The 16360-nt window shown below is 40.2% G+C and overlaps 1 protein-coding gene and 1 long non-coding RNA gene across 25 annotated transcripts in view; one reads left to right on the forward strand and one right to left on the reverse strand.

The window, feature by feature from the left end:
* The window catches only part of PTPRD (protein tyrosine phosphatase receptor type D), a 2469774-nt gene that overhangs the window by 541654 nt on the left and 1911760 nt on the right, over positions 1–16360 (reverse strand). For 3 of the 24 annotated variants that reach the window (XM_066368153.1, XM_066368162.1, XM_066368137.1), the window contains exon 1: positions 12303–13088. The exons of 20 other annotated variants lie outside the window; for them this stretch is intronic. The gene's annotated coding sequence lies outside the window, so the exon portion shown is untranslated. Of the gene's footprint in view, positions 1–12302; positions 13089–16360 lie in introns of those variants that run through there. One more of the 24 variants, XM_066368163.1, reaches the window with a different exon arrangement.
* Positions 12434–16235, forward strand: LOC136394672 (uncharacterized). Its single transcript, XR_010749217.1, has 3 exons — positions 12434–12548; positions 14567–14718; positions 16082–16235. It is a non-coding gene; the product is annotated as an uncharacterized lncRNA (long non-coding RNA).

Raw genomic sequence — 16360 nt, forward strand, 5'->3', positions numbered from 1 at the left:
CATAGAAACTAACCATCTGTACAATAATCCATTGTCTGCTCTACCAAGGTGATTTATTAAGGATAATGAAGCATATGATTTAATAGCTGCCGCAAATCCTTTTTCAAGTAGGATGGGTATAAATAATACAAAAAGATGGCCCAATAATAGCCAAATCCTAACCTAAGAACTATTCTATATGCTGGGTCACAGGAAATTAGATGAACTCAATTAACTGTGAAGTAAGTGAAGTGTAGCTACTCAGGCAGCCAAGGCTCCAACCACCCTCTCTTATTCTACTAGTGATTATTATTATTTAGTGAAATTTGTAAGTGCCACTGTCATGGTGGAATTTGAGTAGCTTTTTCCCAAATGACAATAAAATCTATCTAATTTGAAATGCTTTTGCCAGCATGAATTTTCCAAAATCTTAAGAATCCAGATAACTACCTATTTGTCAGTGCAAATTGTACTTGGCAGTGTTTTTGCTTTGCTCACCTTGATATTCCTACAATGGCTTGCACTTAGCAAAGTTTTAATATACAGCACTTTAAAGAATGAATGGATAATGGAAGAAAAGGTGAGTGAGTTAAAAACAAATAAGGTCTCTAAAATTCTTGCAGAGAAAAAAATGCAATTCTATATCCTCGGGAGACCTGGTTCTTAACATTTACCATCCTTTATGCTTTTGAATTTTGTCAGTTGTTAGAAGGTTGTTTGTGTGCTTGCTTGTTTGTTTATTTGTTTGTTGGGGGGGTTGTGGACAAAGGTTTTCCTAGACTAGTTTCCTATAAAGCATGAAAAAACCCCACAAACTGATAGAGTTTGAACAAAAGTTCAAACATTAGCTCCTGTTTGCAAACTGACACACTCCTCTCCTGGCTGTCTCTGGTAACATTCAAGTCTTTGCAGGGCCTTAGGAAATCAGTGAGACAAATTTCTAATGACAGGAAATACAAGCCGTCACACATGCCAGCTGTTTGGCATGAGAAAAGATTGCCTGGCTGTGCCTTACAGACATGGCACAGCCATTCATGGATAAGCTGGCACAGCCAGTCCTGTCCCCATGTCATCCAGCCAGTCCATCTAAAATCAGATTAGAAGTTACAAATCCTAGTGTTCAAATACTACCAGGCTGCAGAAAACTTCCATGGCTCAACATCAACAAGGGGCCTGTGTGTGAGACATATGTCACCTTCTAAAAAATGCATGCTTCACCAGGCACGTTCACCACAAGCATATTTCTACATTGCGGTCCCTACCACTCTTGTTCTTGTGAGCTTGGCTTGCCAAAACGGAGATCAATTTTATTAGATGCCATTAGTCTCTGTTAGGGCGGTCATTTGAATAACAACAGATTGGCAAGTATAAAACTAAGGCACCTGTTGTACACTTGGCAGCCTGAATGGGGCCTCTGAAAATGAAAACAAATACGAGCTATAATCATGCCAGGCAATGGCTTTTGGTTCAATAATGACCATGTGTCAGAATTAAGTGCATGTGGGAATTCCTACCACAGCCAGATGTAAAGGCAGATTTGTCTTGTCTGGTGGCATATGAGGAGATACACACAGTACACTCAGATCTGGCTTTGTCTTGGTTTGGGAGGGAACTAGGTAAGTGGAACTTAGCTCAAATAAAAATAAATTAATTACTGAGAATCACCGACAATATTACCATAAACTGTAGAGTTAAATATTAAACATAAGGATTGTAAGATTTGGGTCGTGAACTAATTTATCTCTGAGTTTTTGGGCACACTGATTTGTTCATGGCGTCCTCGGCACCAATGTGCCTATACTTCTTCTATACTACACTGAGCCAAGCTGTGGGGTAGGGGCGGAAGATGCCACTGGGAATAAGACATCGGTCCTGGCTTCGAGGACTTCGTAATGAATCAGACCTTAAGCAAGCAATTACAACGCATTGTAACAGAAGCTATATGTGGAATATATACTCAGGGCTCTTCTTGTGCCTAACAGGTGTTCAGGTGTGGGAGGGTGGGAAGGCCTCTTGGAAGTCACCTAAGGTAAGACCTGAAGGAAGAAGTGAGTCAGGCAAAAATAATACGCGGGAGGGTCTTTCCAATTGGGAAATGAGAAAGCATGCTTTAAATTACAGACGGAAAGGTCAAAGTACTACACCCAGGAAAGTGCAAGTACTTTAGTGTAGCTGATATACATGTGTGTCAGGGAGTGGGGGGAGGGGGGAAGGGGAGGAGCATATAAGGAAGAGAATGGCTGGTGGCAAAAGACAAGCAGGCAAGAACATCAAGGGTCAGGTGAGTTCTTCTAATTACAAGCTTTATAGAGAGAGAAACGGAGAGCCATTAGGATTGAAACGAGAAGGTGACATGATCAGACTTCATTTTGATAGGGGAACTATTGTGAGTTCCCACCTAACCACAGAGGCTGAAATCCATGCAGAAAATGACTGGGGCCCTGCGAACGGGTGCTAGCTAACATATTAAAGGGCGCTGAATAATCTGATTGAAAGAAAGTTAACATTTATTTTGGTACACTTAGAATAAAGCGATTTATTTAGAAAAAATTTTAATTCTACTTTTTTTTTGGTTAGAAATAAATCAAAACAAACCTTAGTCTAGATAATAGTAAAATTCTGATTCAAAACATTTAGGCAATCATTTCTTAAAGTAGCACCTGCATATGCATAATAACATTTATTGAACTTGTCTTTCTTCATTTATTAACTATCATTAAAAAGCACTGATTAAGAACCTAAATGTGGAAGAGCCCTCGCTACACGTTACCCAAAGCAGGCAGTACACCCTGCTCCAGGATTCTCGGAGGTTGTTTATAAATTAAGTTATAAGAACATGTGGCTAAAAAGGACGGTATATGCATGTGAGAAGCATTCTAGACACCTGGGCAAAGAAGACTTGCTGATGTACTACTATATGAGCCCTAAAAGACCAAAGAATTTTCCACATAACTTTATGTACCAGGTCTGATTTAAAACTTTAGGGTGTTTTCAAAGAAAAAAATAATTTTCCAAATCATCAAACAAATGTAACATCCTGTATTATATTATTTGTAAATCATAATTAATTAGAAGTAAGTCGCTGAGGCTTTACCAAAAAAATAATAATAATAATAATAAAGAACTAAACCTTTATAAAATATGTTAAGTGGGAAAAAATTTATCAAATCATCCATCTGTGGTTATTAATGAAATTAACAGGTGAGCATTGAAAATATAGTGTTTTAGAAGACATTATAATGGGAAAAAATTCCTTAGATAAAACAGGGTTGGGCAGGTTGCCAATAAATAGAATGCATATATATCAGTCACTGGCATAATTTCATTTCTTTGATGGGAGGCTGCTCTTCAGATAGCCCTGCTGGTTTTATTTTCTCTTTGTCAGAAGACTTTGATTCTGTACCTGTTGGGCAGCTAAGAAAATACCAGCCTTTGTGATTTTAAAAACTATTTTGGTAGAAATATTTTATTTAACCACTTATACTCTAGGACTGACCCTAGATCTAAAGCAGTTGTGTCACTGGCCCAAAAGCACATCATTTTAATACTAAAAGGCAAATGCCAAAGAGTCCAGACCGTTTAGGTAAAAATAATAAAATAAAATTTAAAAAGTTCAGTCCAAGCAGAGCAAGGAACAGAAGAGACTTTTCAGAAATGATAGAGTGACAACCTACATAATACTTAAGATTCTTCCTCAACTGGGGTTAAGAAAGCACCATGCCACTGGGTATACCTGCCTAGTATATAAGAAATACTTTTTTAAAAATTCATGTCAAACACAAGAATATATTGAAGGGTTAAAAGTGAAGTATCTATATATAAAAGTTGGGATTGTAATATTACTTGACGTAAAAATTGGGCTTTAAGGTCCCACCTTTATTATATCTACCTATGCAACCTTGGGAAAATTACTTTACCCATCTAGGAATCAGCTTTCTCTTGGGTGATAATAAAAGCACCCAATATACATATATTTGTTCTAGAGACTGAACATGATACAGAAGTGAAAGTGTTATGCAGAATGCCGGGGACACAGTAAGAGCTCAGTCCATGTGAGCAACTCCCACTGTAATGACTTTACATGCTGATTACTATTGCTGTACTTCTAATACCAAGACGATTACAGAAAATATGTTTTCCACCTATCTCAGTGTCCTGAGCATCATCAGAGGTTTCAAATGAATAATTATTCTTCACATTTACAATCTCCATTAAGTTCAACTCAAACTAAATTTAAATAAAAGGGCATAGCACTTGAACTGAGAATTAGAAAATGAGAGAATAATTAGGAGGATGGCAATGAACACAAGTTAGGACAGCCAGTCAGGAAAGAAAGTAGACTCCAGGAACAGTACTGGTGGAGTCAGAGAGGTGCCCAGTGCAGCCTTCTCTCTGAAGGCAGGTTCCCTGACACTGCAGGAGCACAGAACACCTGGGGCAACGATGAGAGAGGAGGCTGGACACACTAGTTCGGATCAGACTGCAAAGAAATCTGACTGCTGTGATGAGGATTTAGTACTTGAGTGTACAGCATGAGCAACTTTGTACTTCAGAAAACAAAATTTTTTAGGAGTGAAAAAAAAAATGAGAAAATACAAAGACCACATAGGAAGCTATGCATGGTGTGCTGAGCATCTAAAAAACGTGATCAGAGGGCAGAAATAGAAAGGAAGTGATCAAGTTATAAGGGATGACAGGAATAAAACCTAAAAAAATAATAAAGAGTGGATGGAGACCAGAATGAAAGGAAGGAAGGAGACAGAGATGGCACCAAAGTTTCTAATCCAGAGTCAAATCAGATGATGAGATACTAAGAAAAAAGAAGTAAGTACCAGTATGGATAAAAGCTAATACTGAGTTTGGGATACAGGAGAGCCTTCTATTTCTCAACCACCCTGCAAGCAGATAAAAATATTCATATCTGGAACTCCAGAGAGAAGTTGGAAGATTTAGTTTTAAGATCACGGATGCAGAAATTATATCCCCGATGAGGTATAAATAGGAGTATCCCAGTAGATAAGGTAGATAGTGACCTGAAGAGGGCCACAGATAAAAGGACAATAAAAGAGTTCAAATGGAAATGAAGACACAGACGCCCAATCATCAAATGAAGAGGAAACTGTGCTGATGAAGAAAGTGAGGGTGAAAGAAAGAACTCACAGAGAACAAGTCTCATTCACAGGATGTTTCCAAGAGAAGATGTTACCCATAATTTATTCTTCTAGCAAATATGACAATTTTCTCTTACCCCCCCTCCATCCTCCCCGCCCCCCCCCCCCCAAAAAAGTGAAAAATATTGCTTGGCCTTTAACTGGATTTAGAATATTTAAGACATTTCCAATATTATTCTCAAGTAGCCAAATCTTGATAAACCCATTTAAAATAAGATATAAAACCATGTATCAAAAAATCACGCTGAACAATTTTAATCAGAGAAGTCAAAAGTAGTTGCCATATTTGCTTCTCTCTTAAAATCATTTAATACTATTTCAATGAAGTTACCATTACAAGCAGTTTAAATGTGTTTTCCCAGGGAGGCCAGAGTCTGCTTGTGCACCCAGAAACCCTTAGTGCACGCTCAGTGTGTGTCTTTAGGTGGAGCGGAGCCTTAGAAAGGGGGGTGGAGTAAAAAAATTATTTTAAACATTAAAAACAAATGTCTTTTTGACCTATAATGGGACACAAGATCAGCATGAGATGTGTCTAGTCTAATTTTTCCCTATGAAATTATACTGGAAGATCTTAGGGAGAGACAGAGGCTATAAATTCCTACCCTCCATCAATACATTTGACCTCAGAGCAAACCCCACAACTGGCTACAGGCACCCACCATCCATCATTGCTCTGGAAACCTGATCTTTCAGGGAAGGACAGCTGCACTGGGCAAAGAGCTAAAGAGCTTTCTAAGATGCACTACCACGAAAGGAAAAAAAAAAAAAAAGGCAGTTCTTCCTGTTCGTATTTTAATTAACTGCTCTTCTAAACATTTCTTCACCCGGAATGCAGCTCCACACCCAGTATTATCAGGAATCTATAAATAATATTTTGTTACTTTTAAGCAAAATGCTCTTTTTTGTAAAATCTAGGTAAAATCATTTCTAGCTTTTGCTTTAAAAGCATTCGGAGATATTGTACGTGGCATACCGATGCGTACAGACTTCATAAACGTGCTGGAAAGAAAAAGCAGCCCCAGCATCTGCAGCAATTATAGCATGTACGCAACAGAGTGCAAACGGAGCCAAGGTTCACCAAACACCCATATTCAACAAGTCTGAATTTTTAAAATCAGGTAGTAACCAGTTATAGCAAATAGCTAAAGACAGGAGAACGTCATCACATATGACTCCTATATCCATAAACTTTTTTATGTAGAATACAGAACAAGACAAATTCTTATTATCTAATTGGATCTTCATCATATCTATGATTATTCTCTCCATTTTTCAGATGATGAAAATGAGACCCTGAAATGTTATATAATTTCCCCCAAGATTCCACAGCTACTAAAGTGGACAAACTAAGACACAGATTCAGTTTTCTTTTTTTCTTACATCAAGTTTGTCACGTATGTTCTCTTTACTGTAGAAAAAAAAAAAAGAAAGGAAACCAGTCGAGACTTTGCAGTCTTCAGTATTATCATTATATAACCTCACAATTAAATAAGATGAAAACAATTACTGATTTTCAATTATTTATAATTGAGATAAATAATTTATTACTAATTCAGTCCTAATACAAATATTTTAGTTAACAAAAGGAGTCCATTCACTGAAGCTTTAAAAAAAAGTCTCTTATTAGTTGTGACCTAATAATGATTACAAATGATCACTTTATATATTGGAAAGTACAATTTCTCCTAATCCCAAAGCAACACTGCAAAGCACTATTTTCTAAATGCAATTTACAAATCTCAATTTTGTTAGCTACTGTAACACTAAAGAATATAACTCCAGGGCTGCTAAAAAAAAAAAAAAAAAAGGTACAATTAAGACTTTATAAATTCAATCAATCTCATGAAATGGACAGTTTACAATGTTTAAATCCAGTAAATAGCAATGTGGTAAAGGTCACAATGTTCTTGACATTGTTATCTGAATGTCAAAGTTAAATAGTGTTTGTGGTCAGTGAATTGAAAGAACTAGGAGCAAGCTTGGCCTCAGATGGCAGTTTCTGCTCTTATATTTTGATAGAAATGCTGGAGGAGCAAGGAGAAGCCCACTACCTAAGAGCAGACATGAACGAAGGAAAGCATGGTTTGCTTGCTCGCTGCAAGTGGATGACGAGGAACCTCTAAGTTGTCTCAATACTATTGGCTACTGGTACACCTGATCTGCTGGCTTACAGACAGAATCATTAGTCCTAGCTTCCCACATTGTCATTTCTTTCATTTAATGTACTAACCTATGATACAGAGAGATTTCATCTTGCAGATAGTAGAGGTTGAAAAGCCAAAAAAAAAGTTCAGTTTTGCTTCTAGTAAAGCTGTAAACCCACTAACAAGTACCAGTACTAATGGGACCCTATTAAATATGTATCAGCATCAAATAGAAAATCATGGCCAGAAGGTTATTGAATGAATTATTTTAAAAAGACGGAAGGCAGAACATTGCAGGCATTATTTTCGTCAATTTTTTTCCCCTGATGAGATGCCTTGAGGAGTGTGACAATGTTTATGGACATAATATTTGAATTCCTTTAATGTCTAAGTCTTAAAAATGTTTTATAAAAAAATGTTAAGAAAAATGCAAACTAGATACCTGAAAGCAAATAGGTCATCTTTTTTATAGGGAAACAAGGTGCATAGGCCTCAAATGTAATTTTGTGAAATATGCCTTATAAGAATTTTATTTCATTAATGCTTCAGGCTAGCATTGTCGTGGCTTTATTATTTAGGTTACATTAAATCAGAGACTGTTGTAGCCCATAAGCATTTGTTCTTTGACCTTCCCTAGTCTTGTGACGCAAAGAAACTGCTGAACTTTTACATGCGAGGCTATAATTTCATATAATGAACAATCAGTAAGCACAAGCCACATATTCTTTTAGCCATCTTTCTTAAGGGCTTCATTGTGGAGAGCCAAAATATACTTTCAAAAGGGGGAGAAAAAAGGGGACTGTCAAGTCAAGCATGATATTTTAATGTTACCAAATACTAATTAGAAGCAAATGAGATTATCCATATAGAAATCATATCCCCAAACAAACCTGTCCTTTGGTAGAAATGTCACTATGTTATGAAATTACAGAAGCTTAAACAAGTAATATTTGTGGGAATGAAATTTACTGGCAAACCCCTTCTAAGCAGCCTTCTCCCACATTATCAGATTTCTTCAGTTGATGTGTTTATACGAATCCTAAATCTTGTAGTTTACAGAACAACTCTTCTCTTTGCTCTTTTTTGGCAAATCATTGGCAATATAAAAAGAAATGTTTTTAAACAATGACTTTGCTTGAGGCGGCAAGTTGCCTTTCTGTCTTCACAAGTAGGTAGCTTTTCTAAAAGATTTTTTCAAAGAAGCCAAACAGTACAAAAACAAGGTAAATAACTTCACCAGAGCAGTAAGATACTCAAGAGTAGGCCTAGCTTAAAATATTACTCATTTACTCCCACTAAACTTTTCAACAAGAAAATACTGTCCTTTTAAGAAAATAGAAAAAAATAAAACATTCTTGGAATAATCTGCAAAACTGAGTAAATGTATCTTTATATTTAGCACTTCATATATCTGTGTTTATAATATAAGTCCTAAAAGAATTTCTTTTGTGTGGTCAGGAAGCTGAACGCACTACATCAAAGGTAAAGTTTATTTTTGAGATTTCTAGAAACTTTGAGGATTCAAAAGGTACCCATGTCCAAAGTTTAAATGATGTGAGCCTAAAAGTCTGATGCTCTCCGGGTTATAAATGAGAGCATACACACACTTCGACTCTCAAACTTCCCACCAATCACACTGAAATTAAAGAAAGGTAGTTTGAAATCAAAATCACCTTGAAAAGCCATCGTTCCTGAAACAGCACTTATCACATGTGATTGAGTTAATGAATTCTTGTTTATCCAGAGGATCCTTTTAAAAATATAATTGTTCAATGGCTTGATAAATCAAGTTTGGTCTGAAGGAAATCCAATATGCAAATACAGATAGTGGGCTTTTACAAATAGTCATCCTTGCCAGTTTGAAAAACTGAAAATCAACAAAAGAACAGTGTAAGTATACTTGACCTTATTGCCTAATGTCTATCAAGATTGCTACGGCTGGTCGATTTCAAATTTGTGAAACTGACACTTAAAAATGCATAGAGCATCTTCAGTCCAGGTCCCTCAAGTGCTGACTAAACTGTAGTCACAGCCTCAGATTCTCCTTCTATACTAACTTGCACAGCACTTACAAAGCTGGTTTAATCACACCATCAATCTATGACTACACTTTCCTTAAAGTAATTCTGCTTCATTTATCTTTTGATCCTACATTATGCAAATAATATTCTTTATCAGTCGAAAAAAGAAGTTATTAATATTCCTATTTGTTTAGCCTTGACATACACTGAGAACCGGCGGATCACACATGAATTTGCACAAATACCACCTCTACGTTTCACACTCTACGTGAAAAATCAACCTTACACCACCTGAGTTTTAAAGAAGTTCTAAATAATGTTCTTGAAAAACCCTTCAATCAATGTCTATAACTAACAACAGAGCATGAGTTAATAGGTTTAAAAAGACAAAACAAAAACTTAGGGGACTACCTATTTGATTTTTTTTTAAATATCTCTCTAGGAAGGTTTTGCGTATGCCACACAAGGGTATCTCCTGAATATAAGAACAGTTATACAGGCCCCTAGTGGCTTAGTAAATAGCAGCAGATGAGGGAATTCCAATTCTTAGTTCTTGACTTTGAGATATGCTTGCTTTAAATGAATGTCAATCTTAAAAGGCAAATCAAATCAATGTACTTAATACTTTAAGCAGTTTTACTTTCATGGTTATCTACTCAAATACATACATATTAAAACAGATCATGGCATATGATTACTTTAATAGCTACAACTGCACTGGTCCAAGAAGAATTTGTGTTACATAACCTCCACAAAAATATTTAATTCATTCACCTCTTTACATGTCATTACCAAAGTAATATATTACTCATATATATTAAAATATATTCATTCAAGAGACACTTTTCCTCTCTCAATATCATTCCTCTTATACTATTCCTCTTATACTGAGGGCTTTAAGAACAGATTAATTATATGTAAAGTGCTATTTAAAATGAAATATAGATACAATCTGAATGCCACTTTTACAATGGCAGAAATCGAAAGGTATTTCCCAACAACAGCCAGTGATAAAACTCACATTGCAATGCACCTATTTTAGAAGATCTACAATTAATAACACCCCATAATCCTCATCCCTTTGCTGTCTTTCCTTTATTTTACAAAAGAAAATTCCAGGCAGGCACATTTACAGCTTTTAGCAATTTTTAACTGGACACAATCTGACAGCTGAATTCATGAAACTGACCAGCTTGTCAATTTCACACTTTGAAAGTACAATAATAGCTGATAGCATGAGGGTGAATTTAAGAAATCTGTCACAGAATTGCTAGCTCCATTGAAAAGCGAAGAGCAGTACATAATTATGGGAGGTGAGGGGTAAGAAAATTTCTCTCTATTGGCCATTTAGGATGTTTGTTTCAACAATTAGGACACTGAGCATTGAAAATTTATTTCTCATGCTATGTAAATAAAATAATACCTGCAGCATAAAACAATTTTTTTTTCAAAATAAGTATACTCTCTACTAAGCACTGTCCTGAATATCTTTATATTACCAACACAGCAATCTTTAAGTTGGTATTATCTGAATATTCCTTTAAACCAGACTATTTCAAGACTTGGTACATCAACCTGGTTTTACTCAAGTTGAGTAGTAGGTGTGTACACTCTGAAACAGAGATAGAATGGTCAGAAGTATCAATGGTTGGACTAGCTACCCTATATGAGTGCTAAAGGATGGTTGGAAAGAACACACCAAAGGGAAAGGTCCACATTTGGAGATATGAAAGTCCAACAGCAAATCAATCTCCTCAGGAGCAGTTACTAGTCTCTGAAAGGCTCACAATGTGTGTGCTACGCTCTGTTAAGTTGCTGGCGTTCTGTCTGTAGGCATGATAAAGGAAAAATAAAAACTTTAAGAGAAAATACAGGGGAGTGCTTCTGCCGGAATCTTCCTGGATGCCTAAGGCACAAACTGTAGATGGGTCTGGGGATCACTCTAAGAATTTTAGGAAACAGAGGAGAGAAACATATAGCAAGTCCTGTTCTGGGAGGCGAGCTGAAACAATGCAAGTAAGTGGATTGTGATAGGGTTTTGGAGAATGTAACTACTTACTATTCAGAGTCTTGGAACACCCAATTAATGAAAGCCAAGCTTACACTTAAGAGTTCAAAATTTTCTGTTTAAGCATAAGAAAACTGACTCATCTGTTAATGTCTTTAAATGAAAATCAACCTCGCAAATAAACAATATAAGTTTTCTACATCCCCATAAAACAGCTACAATAAATCGATAGAAAAGCAAAGACCCTTTGGTTTGGCCATGGCTTTCTTTTTACAGTTTCCTACAACTTGGACTTTTCATGATAAAGTCCCTTCCCTACGGAATAGTATGTAAGCACACCAGATTCCCGTAGCAGAACTACGAGCTTTGATTCTGCTATGCAAAGGTCTCCAAAACAATCCCCCTCCTCTATGGCAGCCGCGTAGACTTTGATTCCTGCTATTTCTCCTTCTCCCCACTAGTTCAGAGGAAAAAAAGGAAAAAAGAAAGAAAAGAAATCGCCCCTCACCCTAATCAGCCCTCCTTAAAACAGTAATCATTGCCACGTAAAATATATATATATATGTGTGTAATATATATATATATATATATATATATATATATATATATATATGCATGCAGTGGCAGAATTCCTGGGTAGGGTCATATGCCCCACCGCTCCACCATTTCTCCAATACTACTCCCACCGTAGGAGGAGAGAGCGGGGGGTCGCACGAATACACACACCCAAACACCCTCATTCTCCCCAGTCTGAGGTTTTAAGCGAGAAACAAACCCTGAAGGGGAGGACCTCTGCCCAAGGAGGTTCAGAAAGAGCAAACTGTTTGCGCTCTGCTGCCAGAGCGCTGGGCTCGCAGGCGCGGGACTGTGTAGCTCCGCCGGGGGACTCGGGGGCTGCCGGAGCCGGGCTCAGGGCAAGCCCCGGGCGCAGAATGGGAAGGACACCTCGGGAAGGGCCGGGTCAGCTCGGGGGACTTACCTGGTCATGTTGGCTCCGGGCAGCCTCCACCACCGCCTTCCGCGCCTCCACCAGCACTTTCCTCCGCGCCTTTGCGCCCCGCCACGGCCGAGCAGCCCGCGCCTCCCCAAGCCACCGCCTCCGGGCGGCCAATTTAATCCCGCGGAAAAGCAGCCGCCGCTGCAGGAGCCCCACTAGTCGCTGCCGCCGCCCGGCCCTCGTGCGGCCAGCCCAGTCCAGAGCGAGGAAGTGGAGGAGAGTCAGCGAGTGAGTCCAAAATCCCGAAACCCAGCATCCAAAGGAGCGCGTCCCCCCGCCCTCCCTCCACCCTTACTCCCTTCTCCTCCTCCTCCGCCTCCTCTTCCCGGGCCGTCCTCCTGGCCCTTCTGAGCCAGCGGCTCCGCGGCGGTTTCTCCTCCTCCCGCTCCTCCTGCTTGCCCTGCGCTCGCTTCTTTGGCTGTCGCCGCGGCTGTGTGTCTCCTGTCCCTCCTCCTGCTGCTCTTCCTCCTCCTCCCGCGCCTCGATGCTCTGCCACTCGCGGCTGGGGGGTCCGGGGCCGCGTCTCCTCTCCTCCCTCCGCCTCTCTTGTTTGTACTTCCTGCTGCTGCTTCTTTTAAAGAGGATTCTTTGGCCACAAATAGCAACTCGGCTGCGCCCCTCAGCGCCTCCCTCCCCTTCTTTTCTTCCCCCCAAAAGTGAAGCGCACGCGAGAGGTAACCAGAAACTGAGGCCGGCGAGGGGTGGGGAGGGGAGGCGGGGAGAGGATGAGGCGAAGCCTGCAGACCCGCGGAGCAGAGTCAAGGGCCAGGAGGTGGGATGGCCAGTCCAGCCCAGTTCTTGGACCTGGCGTGAACCTTGTGGTTATGGTTTGAGGCCAGGTGGTTTGGTTGGGAAATTAAATGAAAAAGCTTAGGAAAGTGATTGGAAAAGCTTCTCTCTTTGTTTCCTTTTTCTAAAATCCTCATAACGTGCTGGGGATCCCACGGAATCGCGGTGCCCCAGCGCTGGGGGATTGTGTGTGTACGCGTGGCCAGCAGGAGAGTGGGAGTGTGGGTGTGCCCGGGCGCAGGCAGCCAGGCCTCTGCGCCCACTGGCGAATCCCTGAGTCTGGACGACTGACCCATTGCGAGGGCTGGGGAGCTGGACGAAGGAGGGGCAGGCAGCCTGTGCAAAGGAAGCGCAACACACACACACACACACACACACACACACACACACACACACACACACGAGGGGGCAGGGTGACGTCACTCCCCAGCATCCATCCACCAGGGCAGAAAAGACCCTCCTTAATAAATTCTCACATCTCCTTAGAAATGCATACCCCGGCGCTTCCTGCTCTGCATCCTGGCGCAAGGCTGAAGAAAAAAAAAAAATGCTGGTCTTGCCCCATGCAAAGCAGTTATAATATGTAATATAAAGAGCAGTCCTTGAAGAAGCAGTTTGTGTCTGCCTCGGTTCACCTTGGCAGCCTCATTCAGGGATGCTTGTAGGATCCTCTTCGGAGTCAGAGAGTAAGACAGAGAAGTACTGAATCTTAGTGTAATACTCTTGCCTTGCTTCTCTGTCTTGGAAAGGTAATGATCCCTGGCTTCTCTGAAGGACACCACGAAACCATCTTCCTAGACAAACAGCCAGATGTTGGGCTACACAGCTTCATCAACAGAACCCTTTCTCCAAAGAAGACACTGTGGCTTGTTAGCTAAGTGGTGGATTTTAACCTTCACTCCTTGATCTCTAGCACATGAACGAAGTCCACAGTTAGCTAGAAGCTACCACTGGCAATTTCTTGGCCTACAAAATTTTAATTATCATTTGGTCAAAAAGGTTAAATAAAGTAAAGGCAGGGTCTCCTGTCACCTCCCTTGCTCTTTCTGTGTTCAAGCCAGGACATTTACTCAATACTTACTCCTGCAAGCTGGAGGCTGAGTTTGAAAGGGCAAAGGTAAGCAGACTGCCTCAGATTCAGGCTAATGACCCAGCATCCTGTCTGGTGTCTCAGGCTGCCCATTTGTTTCCACCATCTGCATGCTGTGCTCCTGAAAGGCCCTGAAGGATTGTTCAGTAATCCTCTACCCGCTGTGTGCTCCAAAAGAGAAGTCACATAGTTTTGAAAGGAATCTTGCTAAATGAAGTTTAGTTTTCCAGCAATTTGAGGGGGGTGAGGAGGACATGTTGGCATGACTCCTCCTTGGTTCTATCTTATTTTATGGTTAGCCTTATAATGTGAATCAAGAAGACATCTATTCTTGTGCAAGCTTCCAACGGCCAGGTTTACCCTACAGACTTCCTCATGTGTGGCTGAGCAGGAATGATGGAAAGCTGCCCCTGTGCCCTAAGGATGGATCCAAAATTGGAGCCTCCACGTAGGTGATTCTCACTCAAGATGTAAACGCTGATTTGGTTTTCTCAGTGCCACATCTTCCCCCATAAACTGGTGAGTCCTATCTTCCTCTTGCAAAGGTGAATACTAGGGCAGCAAACAAAAAGTTTTTAAAAACCCTAATATTCCTCTGCTATTGTCTTTGGCAGACAGATACAGATACCGCAGTCTAATTTAAGAAAATCTGCCCAAATGAGACTTTATTTAAGCAGATCCCAGCTGGGACCTCTGATTGCTATCTGGGAGCATACACAGAGAACTATCAGCATACCCCACTGGTAGCAAGGTAAACTAGCTAGTGAACCTAGTGCTCATCATTACTGAGGTGAGCAACAAGCAGGTGGAAAAGAAATCAGAGGAGACAGAGGACAGTACCCAGGGACACAACTTTCCCAACAGCGTGAGGTCCTAGATGTTCCTGTCTCTACAAGCAAACATCTGAGAGAGAGAAGTAGGAGTGGGAGAAGGTGGCAGGAGAGTCTGAGCTATTATTATACAAAAGAGGCTGCTGCTGCTGAGGATGAGGGGACCGGACAATTAGAGAAGCTCAACTTTCTCTGCACATCTGAGTGGTGGGGGAGTGAGCCTGCAGCCTGATGTACATACAGTAACACTCTAATTCAGATAATATCATCTCTGGGTCATACCATTTAGAGATTTGAAGTCAAAGAACATCAGAAGTGGGGTAATCATCTGTTGAAATCACCTTATTTTACAGGTAAGGAAACTTAGTCCCTGAGAGTCTAAGGTGACCCAAAATCTGGTGACAGAAACAACAAAAAGCCAGATATCCTGACCCAATGTCCCTCTGTTTTCAATTATGTGCCAGCTCTATATAAAAGAAGTTTTGTTTTTAATTTATCAGTGAGCAATAAATGCAGGATATTTTAAAACTACAAATACGTACATGAAGGAAAATAAATGGGACTAGACATTTTCTTAGTTCCTTTCCAGCTCTAACATTCTGTGATGAATAGCACACAGGAGCTTTCCTACAGCACAACCCCCTCTAGTGCATAATTCAGCATATGATGAGTATGAGTCTATTTTGGATGCTGTCCAAGAGAGTCAGTTCCTAGAAGTACTCAGAAGATTTTATTCTCATCTCTCATGAAGCATTCTAAAACGACTAAAAATAATCATAATGACAATAATAGTAATCATTTCTTATATTATGTACTAAACATCATGCTGTCCCACTGTTTTCAAAAGGCACCTTGTGTGGACCAGGAATGTAGTGGGTCATGAACAGTTTTTAAGCAAAAGAAATGAGCCCTGGCTGGTTGGTTTAGTGGTAGAGCATCTATCTGCCCAGTGAGTGAAGTCGATTCCCAGTTAGGGCACATAGCAGAAGCGCCCATCTGCTTTCTCCACTCCTCCCCCTCTTGCTTCTTTCTCTCTTTTTCTTCTCCTGCAGCCATGGCTCCGTTTGAGCAATTTGGCCCTGGGCACTGAGGATGACTCCATGGCCCCTGCCTCAGGCGCTAGGAAGAGCTTGGTTGCTGAGCAATGAAGTAACACCTCACACGGGCAGAGCATTGCCCCCTAGTGGGCTTGCTGGGTGGATCCCGATCAGGTTGCATGCAGGAGTCTGTCTCTCTACCTCCCAGCCTTCCCTCCTCTCACTGAATAATAATAAAAAACATGAAAGTAGTAAATAAAACAATGAAAGTGCATTATATGTACTAAGTATTGC

Source organism: Saccopteryx leptura, chromosome 2 (genome assembly GCF_036850995.1).
Source record: "Saccopteryx leptura isolate mSacLep1 chromosome 2, mSacLep1_pri_phased_curated, whole genome shotgun sequence".
Taxonomy (NCBI): domain Eukaryota; kingdom Metazoa; phylum Chordata; class Mammalia; order Chiroptera; family Emballonuridae; genus Saccopteryx; species Saccopteryx leptura.